We start from the raw sequence: 11124 nt of genomic DNA, 5'->3' as shown, positions 1-11124 counted from the left end.
GGTTAAGAATTGTTGGTTCAGTTTAATTTTAATTATTACTAATGCTAAATAAATGAAATAGATACAATCATTACGGTTGGTAATTGGGTAAATGGTAACTCAAAACAGCAAAAAATATATTATTACGGCCGTAGACTCCATGTAATATGTGAAGCTATGTCATAGTCCCTGATTGTATCATCATTATCACGGCCGTAATAATATCTTTTTTTGCTTTTTGAGTTACCATAATTTATGTTAGCTCCAGTAAGTATTATAGATAATACAACATAACTCTATAAAGCCAAAACAGAAACTTCAATTGCTGTAGATGCTAGATTTCAAACATCATAATAGTTTGAATAAATCCAGCTGATCTGATGATGTCCATTGAACATTCAGAATATTTACTGGATATGATACAGGGGGTGGCCAAAATGTTTGGGATAGGCAACTTTTTGTCTCTCACAAAAAAGTTCAAAATGCTATAACTTTTCATAGAGTGCATCAAACAATCTCATATTTTGAATGTTTGTCAACCTATTATATGTGCATCATTGGTACAAATTTGGGTTCGATTGATTAATGTTTCGCAAAGTTAGAACCGTTCGTTTAAAACACTATTTTTTAGACATCTCATTTTTGAGCTGTCATATCTCGAAAACCAGTGAACCGAATTGAATGAAATTTTGAACGTACACTAACACTATGTTAATGCTTCACAAACTATTAAAACATAGGTACTTTTTGAACGTAGAAAAAAGTTATCAAGGATTGAAATTTTTTGGATTTATTTCGAAAACATGTATTTTTTTACATCACTGTCAATAAATTTTAGTGTTGATATCCAAAGATTTTCCACTTCTGTTCTCAAGTTATCTCTAATCAGATATATTGGGAGCCTATTTAGATTGAAGGAAAAACACATTTCAGGCCAAACATGTCTAAAGGTCCAATCTGCAGAAGAGAGGCTCTCTTTGGTTTCCCTCTCTTTCGTTAATATCTCAGCTGTTTATTTGTATTTTGATTTTCTCCTTGCATTGAACGATGCTCAAAACAATCGTCTTTTGATTTGTACTGCAAAAACAGTTGAAAAGTGTACCATTACATTACAATAATTGAAAGAGAAAGTGAATAAAGAGAGCCTCTCAAATGCAGATACGACCTATTGAAATGTTTGGCCTGATTTAGTAAGTTTTGTGTAGTATTGTAAATTTGACTTATTTTCCTCTAGATGGGTGAAAATTTCAACCCGGTATAACTTAATTCGCCGTGAAAAAATATTACATTTTATAACGTCGTATTAAGTATCAATATATTAATGATGAACGTTAAAAAATTCATTCAATTCGGTTCACTGGTTTCCGAGATATGACAGTTCAAAAATTAGTCGTCTCAATAATAGTGTTTTATCCGAACGGTTCTTACTTCGCGAAAAATTATTCAATCGAGCCCATATTTGTACCAATGATGCACATATAATAGGTTGACAAACAGTCAAGATTTGAGATTTTTTGATGCACTCTATGAAAAGTTACAGCATGTTGAATTTTTTGTTGGAGAAAAAAAGTTGCCTATCCCAAACATTTTGGTCATCCCCTGTATATTACACATCGTAGCTTTGTATAATGGAAAAAAGTTACCGTTACACCCATAGACTTTAGAATGTAATCTCAAGATTCTCAAGACCGGTTTGGATGACCTAGGATATCCCAACAGATCAGATAATGTCTATTGACCTTTCAGAAGACTTATTGGACATGATAGAATACGAATAGGAGCTTTGTATAGTGTAAGAAGTAACTGTTACACCCGTAGTTTTTAGGATCTAAACTCAAGAACAGTTTGAATGACCTAGGATATCCCGACTGATCTGATACTGTCTTTTGAACTTTCAGAAGACTTACTAGTTATAATAGATATCAAAACGTAACTTTGTATAATGAAAGAAGCTACCGTTATACTCGTAGACTTGAGGATCTCAATTCAAGAACAGTTTGGCTGCCCTAGAATAACCCGACTGATCTGACACTATCTTTTAAACTTTCAGTAGACTTGCCGGGCATGATAGATTACAAATTGTAGCTTTGTATAGTGAAAGAAGTTATTGCTAAATCCATATAGACTATAGGATTAGAGATAGATTACAAGTCTTAGCTTTGTATGATGAAATAAGTTATTGTTACATTCGTAGACTATAGAATTTAGACTAAAGAACAGTTTGGATGATCTAGGATATCCGGGCTTATTTTATACTGCCTTTTGAATTTTCAGAAAACTTACTGGACATGATGAATTACAAATCATAGCTGTGTAATAATGGATCTAAACTAAAGAATAGTTTGGACGACCTAGGATATACCGACTGATATGATACTGTCTTTTGAACTTTCAGAAGACTTATTGGACATCATGGGATACAAATCGTAGTTTTGTTTAATAAAAGAAGTTGCTGTTGCACCTGTAAACTTTAAGATCTAAACACAAGAACAGTTTGGATGACCTAGGATATCCAGAAATAATATATTCTGCATCATATTCTACCTCTTTTACCTTGTCTAATTTGATGCTGTTTCTGCAAAACTTTGGGTGACATTAGCATTAGCATTAGCATTAGGCGAGTCGCATAAATTTGTTTCGACATATCTATTCGACACTTCACGATCAATCCCTCAAATTCAGTGAACCACCCTAAGTGCTTCACCAAACAACCAGCTGTTCGTTGGTGTGTCGATTACCGTGTACCTGTACACTATACCACCGCACGTATGTTAGTGGAGCTCTTGAGTTGTGTTGTTGTTGTTACCGCTGCTGCCTCGCCTTCAATTCACCGCACACCACCATTCCCCATGCAATCGACTTGATTCATGGCTCGAGAGCAATCGCTCAAATCGTGTGCCGGGCAAACACGCGACGAAGACGTCGACGCCGATGAACCACCAGCACGGCTCAGCAGCAAGCAACGCTCGAATCGGTGTGCCCAGGTATTGGTAAGTTTGTGAAAAAACTTTTACTTTAAAAACAATCCGTCCGTGTACGCTTCTGGTTCGCGCGAGATTCCGTCCGCTCCGTCGTCGTCGTCGTGGTTCGCGTGCCCCCACATCCCATCCACCACAGCACACCACCACCGTTGTGAAACTCGAAGCCACGGTTCCCGGCTGCAGTCCCATCCATGACATCGAACATCTGTATCGCGTGCTGTCGTCGTCGGTTGTGTTTGGCGCGAATATTTGTGTTTGGTTTTTAAAAATATCTCCCTCCTTTCTAATGGGTTCTAGTTCAATCGTTACCAAGGTTTGACATCCAACATCCTCGGGAGATTGTGACTTTGTGGTTGATCCGGCCCAACTGAGTTTGACGTTTGTAAATAGCTGATAGAGGACCAAATGAACTAAGGCAGTGGAACAAAAAGAAATTTCGGGCGAAAACGGGGCCACTGCACCTCGGTAGACGGCTTATCAGTCATACATTTCCAAACTGTGATAAACGGCGATTGGACGTGTCCCAGTTAGGGCCGCACCTAGGCTACAGCCAGAGTTTCCGAAGCATCGACGTGAAACAGCTGATTCGCTGCTGACGAACGAAGAGTGAAAGTGTTTTGCGGTCAGTTTATGACGGACTGGTCCAACCAGACAAGGTCTGCTTGTTGCGCTGCTCGCCGGTTCCGAAATCGACTCGAGGTGACTGAAGTGATGTGCGGTCGAGTCGTTAGCCCTGGACACAACAATTCGGTCGCGTATAGTGCTGCAGTTTTAGAATAAACTGGTTCACCCAGTTTCGAGGGGGAAATCTCTGCTCTGCCGCCGTTCAACAAGTGTTCGTTAAAGTAATTGACAGTGCCTCAGAAACAGCTACGTGTGAAGAATCAATGAACCGGTTAAGGCTGAAATTACGGTCATGTTTTCGTGCGTTTGAAGCTAATTGAAGTGTGTTGCTGGAAACCTTCGCCCACGCCATCCGAAGTGACACCCACCAACCCGCAATTGCAGGGAGTTCCAATACTCTGTGTAAGCAAGAGTCAATCTGTGTGGCAACGCGACAGCCACAGAACAGCAAACCGGCATCAGGTAATTTGGTTTGACTAATTCAACCACGATATGACGATAGTTGCTTGCGCGAGACGTTACGCTCTTACCGATGATGTGATGCGATGCAATGTGAAGGTGAGGTGGTTTGGTCGGTACAGGTCAAATGGTAGAACTTTGACGCCTACGACTGACTGGTTTCCTCCGGCTGTTGGGAGGTTAGCTGTTTTCATTAGCATCCAAATTAGCCGGAAACTGGTTTCAGCGGTTATATCTTGGATGTTCAATTAACATTCTCTGACTACTTTTTTTTTAATTATTTTAACCCTTAAAATGGCAGGACGGTTCGAATTATAAAAATAAGATTTCAATGTTATGTGGAGCCTCTTAGCCGTGCGGTTAGGGTCACCAAGCTTATAATCGCACCATGCTATGGGGTGAGGGTTCGATTCCCGCTTCGGGCGTTGAAACTTTTCGTGAGAATAGTTTCTTCCCCGTTTCCACTGGTGCATGCTCCGTTGTCCGTTGTCTAATGTTAAGTTTAAAACAGTCTGTACAGCCGAAAGCTGAAGACGTTGTTCGTGTCTTATAAAACCTATTAAACTGAAATTTGCTATACTTACATCATGGCGTATAGTTGTACTACCGTCAAGGCGCCATTCACCGTGGGGGCTCCATTCACAGTGTGCCTTCGAATATTTTTTCATTATTTCCATATTATGATAGAATGATATGACAATTTCCCTTCAATTTCACCAACACAACACTAATGTATTGTTACCATGTCAAAACGGTCATTAGAAACATTCAAAAGTATCATTTTGACACTAAACTGTGTTTACATGAAGCGGGTTTCTGCTCGTTCAATGCATTCATAGTGAAACGTGAATTCATAGTGAACATTCATAGTGAACGAAAACTGCGCTAAGGTGATTTAAGCGATAAACTAAATGTAGTAACGTTTTTATTCCACCAAGAAGCAAATAAATTCACATATCAGGTATGTATTTTGCATTACCGAAGTAAGTTTAACAAGAAAGTACGATTACTCGTACTTTTTAATTGAAACAAAAAAGCACGGTAAATGGGTACCCTAAAAACCAATGGTCTCCATTCACCGTGCCCCATATTGTCCCATATATTTAGAAAAAATCGAAAATTTGAACATTCGTTTTTCTAATAAAATCTTGCAGTTATTACTTGAGAGCGATTCCAAGCAACAGCATCAAAATTAAGGAAATTTTTTAATTCATGATTTTCTATTGAACTGAAACTTTGCACAGTTATTCAGTTCCATCTAAATCGCCATTTTTCGATATCAAATTTTTATTTTGAATCACGACTAACTTTTCGAAAGGGTGTATGTGAAAATGGTTCAATAATATTCAAAAATCTGTACAGCCAAAATGGTTCGTTCGATTGCTATGAATTTTTCAGCAAAGTTAGATAACTAAATGGTGATTCCTATGAAAATATACACTGTGAAAAAAACATCTTTTTTAACATTAAAAATATCATTTTTGTCACAAAAACTCAAATATCTCAAAACCCTATCTTTTTACCAACGCAATTTTTTTAGGGAAGACGGTCCATTGTATTAGCAATCTACCATAAAAATTTGGTGATGGTAAACTAATAAACAAAAAAGTTATAACATTTCAAACCTTTCACAATTTTCACATTTGGTAAATATTTTTTTCTGTGTAAATTATTTCGGTCAGAAATCGCAGTTTGATGCTGATTTTATTGTTCAGCAAAGTTAGATAACTAAATGGTGATTCCTAAGAAAATATACACTGTGAAAAAAATCTTTTTTAACATTAAAAAATATCATTTTTGTCACAAAAACTCAAATATTTCAAAACCCTATCTTTTTACCAACGCAATTTTTTTAGGGAAAACGGTCCATTGTATTAGCAATCTACCATAAAAATTTGGTGATGATAAACTAATAAACAAAAAAGTTATGACAATTCAAACATTTCACAGTTTTCACATTTAGTAATAATTTTTTTTAGTGTAAATTAGGCTAATACAAATTTCGATTTTCTCTTATGTCACCGCCCCCTCGGAAAATTTTGGTCGGAATTCAACATTTTGAGGGGGGCACAAATAAAATGTTCAAGAAAATCAACAAATTTAAGGTGTAATTCGAGTTCCACAGAAACTTTCTTAATAAATCCGATGAGTTTATCTATGTTGCCTAATTGTTTGGATATTTTTCCATCGAATACATTTATTATTTATCATCCTCCCCCTTAACGAGTCAACGAGCGCTGTGACAAAAGAAGAAAATGAGATTTGTTCCTGCCTTTATTTCGGCCGGAAATCGCAGTTTGATGCTGATTTTATTGTTAATGGCCTTGCGTGAGTAAAACAAGCTGTTTTTATTATGTATTATGTATATTATATGTACAGTAATGTTCCGATTTTATCACGCCCTCCGCGCATTAGTCGTTTATTCATTATTTGCTGTTACATTTGAGGACAAGTGTTTTCCCTCTTCTTCAAAATGAATGTTGAAAGCGTGTTTTGCAACGTTAAAAATATTGAAATGGGTATAGATGTTGAAGTATATATCAAAGCATTTTTGAAAAGGGGCGTGATTAATTGTTTAAACTGATGTCGCTGATGGTACGGTGACATGACTCTCTGCACTTAGCACTTCTGGCAATTTCTCAGTTGTTGTAGTTTTAGAACTTCCTACGCCCTGCTTTACCGATGATATACAGATGGCTCGTTTGTCAAAGTCTAGACGGCAGGACGTGCAAATGCGTAAATTTGGATTCAATTTGGGCATAACCAGTCTCTTTCAGATTATCTATGGTGCTTTCGGTGAGATTTCGTAACTCCTTTGATCATTTTTTTTCATCAAACGGTCTACAAGAGAGAGTTGAGTTGAAGACATTTGAGAAAGCGACTGTTCATGTTGTTCGTTAGATTATAATAAACAAAATCACTTATTAGTTTTAACTGACTAGTTTGGTGTTGTTTGCTTGGCTGAAGAAAAAAATTACTATTTAATATCCTTAGCGGTAGTATTTTTTTTTTGCTTTTTCGTGAGCATTGTCATGGTATGTATACAGACAAACAAACGTAACACTAACGAAATTTTCATTGACCACGCCTTTAACGATCATTTTGAATCTTGGTTGTGGGTTTCATAACCAGAAGAGTGCCCATCATTTTTCTTTGCGTTTGACGTTTCACACTAGCGCCTTCTGATGACGATATTGCACATCGCAGTATTTCGTGAAACATTTCCACCAGGTGGGGGTAGTGTGAACTGGGCGATGGATTTTCACGTGGTAGTTAACTCTCATGCATTTGTTGTTGTTGAAGTTACTCGCATCCTTCCGATCATAAAGTCTGTTCTCCAAGAGGTATTTTTTTGAAGATAAACTAGACGTATACGCGTATATAAAACTTTTATTATACAGCTTTTGTCTTAAAAATAAGTTTAATTCCATTTTTCTTATAATCAACAGCTTTTCAACACTATCAAGGGATTTTTTCACCAGTCACGTACAATAAAAAGTATGACACTCTCAATATTTTTGATCAAAACACTGGATCGCGTCTAAGTTTCAAATAGATACTATAGAAATTATGAATAATCAAACAAAAGTATCATGAAAACAACTTGTTTAATTCAGGCGGTAGCCTTTACAATAAAATCAGCATCAAAAAATAATTCTCAAAATAATTTACACAGAAAAAAAATTTTTTTTGTTACTAAATGTAAAAATTGTGAAATGTTTGAAATGTCATAACTTTTTTGTTTATCAGTTTACCATCACCAAAATTTTATGGTAGATAGCTGATATAAAGGGCCATTTCCCCTAAAAAATTAACGTTGGTAAAAAGATAGGGTTTTGAGATATTTGAGTTTTTGTGACAAAAATCATATTTTTTTTAAGTAAAAAAATAAATTTTTTACAGTGTATATTTTCTAAGGAATCATCATTTAGTTATCTAACTTTGCTGAAAAATTCATAACAATCGAAAAATCCGTTTTTGCTGTACAGCTTTTAGAATATTTTTGAGCTGTTTTAGCATACACCCTTCTGAAAAGTTAGTCGTGAGTGAATATGAAGGTTTGATATCGAAAAATGACGATTTAGATGAAATTGAAAAACTGTGCAAAGTTTCAGATATTTTTGAAATGGTCGCTCAGGATCGACTGACATGACTCCGTGGAATTCCTCTTGAAATGAACTGCCCCCACTCGCATAACAGTCCCATTTGACTTTTCATCACTTTTGAGTTAACGTTATGAATGGTCATCATTTATGATGTACTTCCAAAAACAACAATAAAAATTACGAATTTTTATGTCAATGTGTGAAAAAAATACCAAGTTATGAGCGTCCCATATCAAAAGTACCCGCATAACAGTCCCATCATGGATTTTTGTGTTACGTAACAAAAAACTGAACAACTTTGTAGTGATTGTAATAATTTTTACAGTTATATATTCATGTACAAAGCAATCTGTGAAAGTTTCGAGATGATCAAAATATTTTTCAAATTTTGGCGATTTTTCAAAGTTTTATATGAAAACAAGTTTTCAAACTTCAAATGCCGTTTTCTCAATTCCTACTTTTTGCAAATGGGACTGTTATGCGAGTGGGGGCAGTGAACTTAAAGAAGAAAATTCGCTTGGCTGGGTTGTTTTGATCATTTTTAAACAAAGTAGAATAAAATTTCTCATACACGGTGAATGGGTCCCTACTACCACGGTGAATGGTGACCTACCATGGAATTAGGCGACCATACTACTCTTTATTAACTGTACTATATCACCAAATTTTGTGAAACATTTTCTACTTCTGTGGATATTGCTTTAATTTTAACCTATAATGAAGGCAATTAAAAGTGACACCAACAATTTTTATAAGACTGGTGTCAAATGACAGCCCTTATTTGCCCCGAATCCTCTTAGATCCACGGTGAATGGTGCCTTGACGGTACAAGGTATACTAATGTATACCCCCAGAATCATCTTATGGGTTATGAAATTGAAGTCATGTGCTCGGTAGAGACCGTTCATAAAACACGTAGACTTTTTGGGGGAAGGGGGGTCTGGCCAAAGTCTACGCTCCATACACATTTACAACAATTTTTGAGTGGAAGAAAGTCTACGAAGGGGAAGGTGAGGGGCACGTGGTTTATGAGCAGCCCCTAAGCGCATGAATGTAATAAATTCATGGAACAAGTCAGTTTTAATACACTTATAGCCGTGAGACATGTTCGGCAGCAGTTTTTGGTTTGTTTGGATGTTATACGATGTCCAAACTATCATGGAGTTAAGTTCAACAGGATCTACAACAACCCCAGTTCAATTTAACTCTTCGGTTTTTGACTATTGTCATTCGAGTTGTTTTGTAATTTAACGAGAAGTTCTTTTTACGGTTTTCGGGCAAGGTTGCAAGCTTTGCAAACTGTTCTGAAGTTCAGGACTATCAAATTCTACAAAATCAACCGCAATCACTATTAAATCTACAATTGCGGTTTATGGTCATTATTATTCATGGTGCTTTACAATGCTGCGTGAGATTGTACGAGTGTTACCTTACCTTTCGGTCAGACTCGGTCCATGGCTGTGTGTCTCCAGTTCCGCACTCTGTGAAGGGTCCGCAGATCATCATCATTTTGATTGAGCCCCATAGCTCACTGCGTACCGGCTGGATGACTCTCGAGAACAATTTTAGTCGGGTTGCTATCCGACATTCTGATGACGTGACCCGCCCACCGTAGCCTCCCAATTTTCGCGGTGTGGACGATGGTTGGTTCTCTCAGCAGCTTATGCAGTTCGTGGTTGATTCACCTTCTCCAAGTCCCGTCTTCCATGTGCGCTCCGTCGTAGATGGTACGCAACACCTTCCGTTCGAAAACTCCATGGGTGCGTTGGTCCTCTGTACGTAGAGTCCATGCTTCGTGCACAAAGATGGCTACCGGTCTAATCAGCGTTTTGTAAATAGTTAAATTTGTGTGACGGCGAACTTTGTTCGAATTCTGCGGAATGCAAAGTAAGCTCGATTTCCTGCCACAATGCGCCTCTGAACTTCTCTGCTGGTGTCGTTGTCGGCGGTCACCAGTGCAGTGAGTCGAAGTACACGAATTCTTCAACCCCCTCGCTTTTATCACCGTCGATAGAAATTTGAGGTGGCGGACGCGGCGAAACCTCCCTGGAGTCCTTCGTCATCATGCACTTTGTCTTCATGACTAATCCGATTCGCCTGGCTTCATTCTTCAGTCGGATGTACTTTTCCACCATCGTCTCAAATTTGCGAGCTATAACATCAACATCATCAGGGAAACGGAGCTGAACGCAACTGAACGGGCTTCGTGAAAATCGTTCCACTCGTGTTTATCCCCGCTCTCCTTATTACACCATCTAAAGCAATGTTAAACAGTAATCTCGAGAGACCATCTCTGCCAGATTTGGAGGGACTCGAGAGTGTCCCTGATACTCGAACCACTCACATCACTCGATCCATCGTTGCCAAGATAAATCGTATTAGTTTATTCGGGAATCCGTATTCGTGCATAATCTGCTATAGCTGGTCTAAAACGCTTATATCATACACCGATTTAAATACGATGAACAAATGATGTGCGACCACGTTGTATTCGCGGCATTTCTGTAACATCTGATTGATGGCGAACATCTGATCCGTTGTAGCGTGTTCACCCATGAATCCAGCCTGATATTGCCCCACGAACTTTATTGCAATAGGTGATAGACGGCGGCATAAAATTTGAGACAGTATCTTGTAGGCAGTCCGGATCTCAAGAACATTTTACAAACCTTGTAAAATCCAGGCTAACACATTTGATTCGTATGCAATACATTAAATTTCTGACCAACCACTTTCTACAGACATGCTTCCAGAGTGACTCCAGTGAATCCTTCAAGATTTTGTCTTGGCATTTTTCATGAGTTTCTTCTAGGGTGCCCTAACTTTTACTACCAAGATTTCTTACGGATTTTTTTTTTTGTAGAATTCCTCCCGTGTACCTGAAGGTATTTCTTTAGAGACACATCTCGTGATTCTTCCAGAGATTGCCTCCGGGATTCCTTTAGATTTTCTCACTCTATCTCTTCCCAAATTTC

The 11124-nt window shown here is 37.7% G+C and overlaps 1 long non-coding RNA gene across 1 annotated transcript in view; it reads left to right on the top strand.

Moving 5' to 3' along the window:
* The first annotated feature begins 1638 nt into the window (after positions 1-1638).
* Positions 1639-11124, top strand: part of LOC134287991 (uncharacterized) — a 92120-nt gene continuing 82634 nt past the window's right edge. Inside the window, exon 1 of the long non-coding RNA XR_009997674.1 lies at positions 1639-4046. This is a non-coding gene — a long non-coding RNA (uncharacterized LOC134287991). The remainder of the gene's footprint in view (positions 4047-11124) is intronic.

Source organism: Aedes albopictus, chromosome 2, assembly GCF_035046485.1.
Source record: "Aedes albopictus strain Foshan chromosome 2, AalbF5, whole genome shotgun sequence".
Lineage (NCBI taxonomy): Eukaryota > Metazoa > Arthropoda > Insecta > Diptera > Culicidae > Aedes > Aedes albopictus.
Note: the sequence above shows the minus strand (reverse complement) of the source record. Positions and strands in the feature narration are given on the sequence as shown.